The following is a 6,000-nucleotide window of genomic DNA, read 5'->3' as shown; positions in this document are numbered from 1 at the left end:
TCTCAACCAAACTGTCAAACCATCAAATGGCTGGCGTCATATCTGATCACATGTGCAGCACCATGGCAGTTGAAGAGCAAAGGGAGGCCGAGATGGTAGTTTTCTTGGCTGAAAATGATTGGAGGGTTTACTTCCACTTTAAAGTGGAACTCTACTTTTGTTGAGGAAAAAAACACTCCCCTCTGGGTGATCTATGTACTTTGCAAGGATAACAAACTTTTTTGCAGATTCCTACCTTTTGCTGCTCTGAAGAAACCCATGTGTGTTTGTCTGTGCCTCAGATATAAGTGGATCTAATGGGCGTGGTTTCATAATTCTCAATCAGCTGTGGCAGCTGTGGCAGCTGCAGGGCACCAATGAGGAAAGCTGCTGGGCCTACAACCCTTTAGGCTGTTCCTATTGGGAATACCTCACCAAAAATTAAATTTTTGTTGCAGGGGGATGCCTAAAATCTGACTTGCATCTTAGGCAGACTTCTGGGAAAATTAGCGAGACAATGACAGCGGCTGACGGAAAATGGAAGGTAATTTTTAATAACAGTCAATTACAATATGACTTGTATCACAATTGTACGCACTAGAATATTTCTTCCCCATGAAAGCGGAGTTAATCTTTAATCAATTTTCTCCTTTTTGCCTTGTGATTGGCTGATCAGCAAGATCAACTAAAAACCATCTGAGAAAACAGCAGTAGAGGCCTTTTGTATACTGAACCTTGTAGGCCTGGTGAAGAAAAATGTGTACGCTTTCAGGAGATAATCTATATATGAGTCGAACATTTGTAAAAGAATAGACTCAACCTTTGAGGCAGTTACAATATCCAATCATCTTCCACTACTTATAAATAATCAAGTGTGTTTTAAATGAAAGTAAGGAAGTCTATTTACAATTATTAAAAGAGATGATCTATTATTGTAACTCGGTCGAAGGCTGACTCTATACTTTCACAAATGTTGTACAGGAAGTGAGGTAAACCTAGACACAGGTAGCTATCCTATATGGATTTTGGGTGCTGCCCGTGTCTACGTTTGGGAAATGTTACCTCACTTTCTGTCATAAAGGAGTGGAAATCTCACCTTTAATAAATCTCAGCAGAACAGGCGTCACCATCAGGAGGTTTCCAACCCTCTCCCTGTTTTGGTTCAGATTTTCCCTCGCTTTCTCCCAACAACTGCTTCTAGGACAAAAGGTGAAGGAAAATCTCCCCTGACAGTCACAGAATGGACAACAGATATTCGCAGTGTATTTAGGACAGGACGTCAAGGAAAATCTCCGACAGTAATAGAACAGCCAGCAGATATTCTCAGTGTTTTATGAGAGGAATTGAAGGAAAATCCCTGATCGTAATAGAACAGACAACGGATATTCTCAGTGTATTTAGGACAGGAAGTGAGGTGAAAGCTCCCCAACAGTGACAGACATCAATAGAACAGCCAACAGAGAGTCTCACAGTGTTTATCTAAAGCAAGTTTTGTTTGGAGCTCCAATTTAAATGATGCTTTAAAAAAAGGGAAGGGCCACAAAAGCCTGTAATGAAGATTTATAGATCGCTTTGTAATCATAGGCAATAGTTTAGGATCGATTTGGAAAAAGAAGGTTTTGCAACTTGCTAAAGAAAATGCTAAAAACTCAATAGTTTGGAAAATGTTACATTTCATCTGTTTAAAAAAAAAAAAAAAAAAAAAAAAGACAAACCTTGAAGATTTAATTGCAGAAATCCATTTCAGCTTACACTGTAGGGATAGAAGTCCTAAGGAAATTTCTCAAAGAATAATAGTTTGAAAACAGCAATAACCATGTGCAACAGAGGAAATCCACACCGCTGTCTAGCAATAGTTAAGCTTTTGTATAGAAGCTGCAGCTCTCTTCTCCGCTACCATGGCAAGATAAAAGTCGGCAGCTAATACTTTGTAATGGGTGGCTGTGTTGTCACAAAGGGAGGCTCACCTTTGGTGTAATATCAACACCAACAATGCAACCCCTTCAATTAAATATGGCAAGCCGACATCAAAGAATCATAAAAAGGGAAAGAACGGTTTTATCTGCTGGCTGGGTTCACTTAATGTCATGTAGGCTCTTTAAAAGAACCGCTACGTGCAACTGCCTCTAGTGAAAGATTTTATTTTACCCGGGTTTACGAATATGAACTAAGGCGAGCTTGAAATGCAAAACCCACGGGGTCACCACCACCACCCAAACTATTATATCAAACAGGACATAGAGAGCATGAGTTTCTCTACAGTATGTCAGCTTTGTACATTTTTGCCCACTCACGCTGGGTAGAAATGTGGTTGTGGGTGTTCTTTAACGGGATAGGAATTTTGTTAAAGGGAAACTCCAGGTTAAGCAAATCTTGTCCCAGAAAATCAGGTGTGTATTCTTACCCGAATCCGTTTTGTAAGTTGCTATGAGATCTGTGCAGTAATCCCGCATCAAAGTCTGCCTGTGTGGGAGAGCTTCCTGTAATGAAGACAGGTCACTGCTGATCTCTGCTTGTGCAGGGTGACTGGTCTGGTCTCCACCCCCCTCCTGTAGTGGGTGGAGCCTGTTGGGTCCCCCACAGGCTATTGGATGATGTCACTGCTGCACTTAATTAACTGGGTTTTGCAAAGGCATTTGTTTCACCCAAAGTGGATTATATCCTTTGTGACAACTGGGCAATATATTTAAACAATTCTGTGCCCGCAATTCAGCTTTAGACCCTATGCACACAGGCAGAAAAAAAAAAAAAGCGCTGTTAGAGGCATTTTTTTTGCCTCGAAAACAGCAGTTTTACATTAGCCTATGTGACCGTCAATATTTGAAGAGCACCATTTAGAGGCAAAAAAAGCACCAATGCTGTGTTTGAAGGGGAGCTTATGAGGAGAATTTAAGCATATACACATGTAAATGTGGGATTACGTGTAAACCAACAGCCAGCATAAAATTCATAATTTTGCCCAGTAGAATGAATTTATGCTTAATATCATACGCACATAAATGCTCGACCATGCACAATATTATTAGGAGGCATTTTTTCTGCCAAGTTCTGGCGGGAAGAAATCCAGTATATATGGGGCATAAATTCATACATCCGCGCACGTCATCGCCTGAAAACGTAAAAAGTCTGCACAAGGTAAAGCACTCTGCCAAGCAGCAGTATGAGAGTACCTGCCTTCCCATTCCATGAAAATATTTGGGCAAGCGAAAGCTATAACATCATATGGACACTTAACCAAAACTGCAGTGTTTATCCTCATGACACAGGAAGCACCCTCATGGCTAACAGAGAACTTAATTAGAAATAGACTTTGGAAACTGAACATTAATAAATCACCAGGACTGGATGGCTTGTACCCAGGTGGACTTGGAGAACTCAATCAAGTAATTGCCAGACCATTGTTCCTAATTTTTACTGACAGTCTACTTACTGGAATGCTACCAGCGGATTGGAGAAAAGCCAATGTAGCACCAATATTTAAAAAAGGGCCAAAATACATCCCTGGGAATTACAGACCAGTTAGCCTAACATCAATAGTATACAAGCTCTTGGAGGGGATAAGGGACTATATACAAGATTTAAAGCGGGAGTCCGCCGGGACTCCGCGTTTTTTTTTTTTTAAAGTCAGCAGCTACAAATACTGCAGCTGCTGACTTTTAAAATAGTGACACTTACCTGTCCAGCGCGCCCGAGATGTCGGCACCCGAAGCCGATCTCTAGATCGACACTCGGGTGCTTCCGCCGCCATCTTGGGTATGGGAATCAGGAAATGGAGCCTTTCGGCTTCATTTCCCGGTTCCCTACTGAGCATGCGCGAGCCGCGCAATGAGGAAGGGGGCAGGCACTTGCGGAAAGGGGCGTAATGTACGCCCCTTTCCGCAGAGAGCTAGCCCGGAAGTGGGTGCAGTTACCTGGATTATCCAGGTAACTGCACCCCCCTCCCCCCTGAAAGGTGCCAATTGTGGCGCCGGAGGGGGGGAGGAATCCGATGAGCGGAAGGTCCATTTTAGGGTGGACCTCCGCTTTAAGTAATGAAAACTGTATCATTAGCAGTAATCAGCATGGATTCATGAAGAATTGTTCTTGCCAAACCAATCTATTAACCTTCTATGAGTTGCCATCTAGATAAAGGAAGGCCCGTAGATGTGGATTTTGCTAAAGCATTTGGCACAGTTCCCCATAAACGTTTACTGTACAAAAGAAGGTCTGTTGGCATGGACCATAGGGTGAGTATATGGATTGAAAACTGTCTACAAGGGCGAGCTGAGAGGGTGGTGATAAATGGGGAATATTTGGAATGGTCAGGGTTGGGTAGTGGAGTCCCCCAGGGTTCTGTGCTGGGACCAATCCCATTTAATTTGTTCATAAACAACCTGGAGGATGGGGTACACAGTTAAATCTCTACTTGTGGACTACTAAGCTAAGCAGGACAATCATTTCTCTGCAGGATATGGAAACCTTGCAAGAAGATCTGAACAAATTAATGGGGTGGGCAACTACATGGCAAATGAGGTTCAATGTAGAAAAATGTAAAATAATGCATTTGGGTGGTAAAAATATGAATGCAATCTATACACTAGGGAGAGAACCTCTGGGGGAATCTAGGATGGAAAAGGACCTGGGGGTCCTAGTAGATGATGGGCTCAGCTGCTGCTAACAAAGTAAACCGAATATTGGCATGCATTAAAAAAGGGATCAACTCCAGGGATAAAAATCGGTAATTCTCCCACTCTACAAGACTCTGGTCTGGCCGCACCTGGAGTACGCTGTCCAGTTCTAGGCACCAGTCCTCAGGAAAGATGTATTGGAAATGGAGCAAGTACAAAGAAGGGCAACAAAGCTAATAATGGGTCTGGAGTACATTAGTTATGAAGAAAGGTTGCAAGCACTGAACTTATTCTCTCTGGAGAAGAGATGCTCGAGAGGGGATGCGATTTCAACTTACAAATACTGTACTGGTGACTCCACAATAGGGATAAAACTTTTACATAAGGGAGTTTAACAAGACACGTGGCTAATCATTAAAATTCGAAGAAAAGTGGTTTAACCTTAAACTACGTAGAGAGTTCTTTACAGTAAGAGCGGCAAGCATGTGGAACTCCCTACAACAGGCAGTGGTCTCAGCGGGAGGGGGGGGGGGCCCCCCCATCAGTAGTTTCAAAAAAACTATTCGATAAGCACCTGAACAACCGCAACATACAGAGATACACAATGTAATACTAACATATAATTACACACATAGGTTGGACTTGGACTTTTTCCAACCTCCCCTACTATGAAACTATAGGTAACATGCACAGGCCACATGATTTTTAGCACAATACTACAAGTGAATGGTTCATTCAGCGAAATATGCACTTTTGGTTCTGTGTGTTAGAGGCTGACTCCTTCAAACCCTTTTTGTAAAATCGCCTATAGTACCTCCAGTGCTGCTAAAACAAAGTATGGCCTAAACACTGACGTATTAGCTGGATAATCCACCTATACATTCAAGGGATTCACCAACATTGGATACAGGTAGCTTATGCACCAAGAGTTTGTGAATACCTGCATCAAGCAGAGCCATCTGAAACATGACTTCATACATGGCAAAACCAACACACATCTAGGAATACATAGATTCCCAATCATCTTGTATGATGCAGTAATGCAGAGACAGGGCAATGCTGTGCCATATTTCAGTAAAGCCATGATGCCTAGGTTGGGGTATGCAATGTCCATGCATTATTGCCTTGTAGTGGTGAATGGTAAAGTTAGATCCTTTACAATGTGGTACGTTACCCATGTGCAAACCAAATGCCACAGTCAATCCACCAGGGTATTTGTAAGTCCAGTTCTGGTGGAGTGACAAACATAGTTCAAGAAATGTTGTAAAAGAAAATTACTAGTGCAAAACAAAATCAAATCGGTCTTGTACAAACCCACAATAATTACACAAAAGAACTCAAACGATGCTGCCAATATTCACAATAAAGCAGACTTATATAATAAAGCATGTGGAATGAAATAAGGCCCAATACA

The 6,000-nt window shown here is 42.0% G+C and overlaps 1 protein-coding gene across 2 annotated transcripts in view; it reads right to left on the bottom strand.

Annotated features, from left to right (window-relative positions):
- CHD7 (chromodomain helicase DNA binding protein 7) overlaps nucleotides 1-6,000 on the bottom strand; it is a 152,096-nt gene that overhangs the window by 97,993 nt on the left and 48,103 nt on the right. The window lies entirely within an intron of this gene.

The sequence above is a fragment of the Lithobates pipiens genome, unplaced genomic scaffold (genome assembly GCF_037356315.1).
Source record: "Lithobates pipiens isolate NorthernLeopardFrog02 unplaced genomic scaffold, aLitPip1_a1.2 Scaffold_19, whole genome shotgun sequence".
Lineage (NCBI taxonomy): Eukaryota > Metazoa > Chordata > Amphibia > Anura > Ranidae > Lithobates > Lithobates pipiens.
Note: the sequence above shows the minus strand (reverse complement) of the source record. Positions and strands in the feature narration are given on the sequence as shown.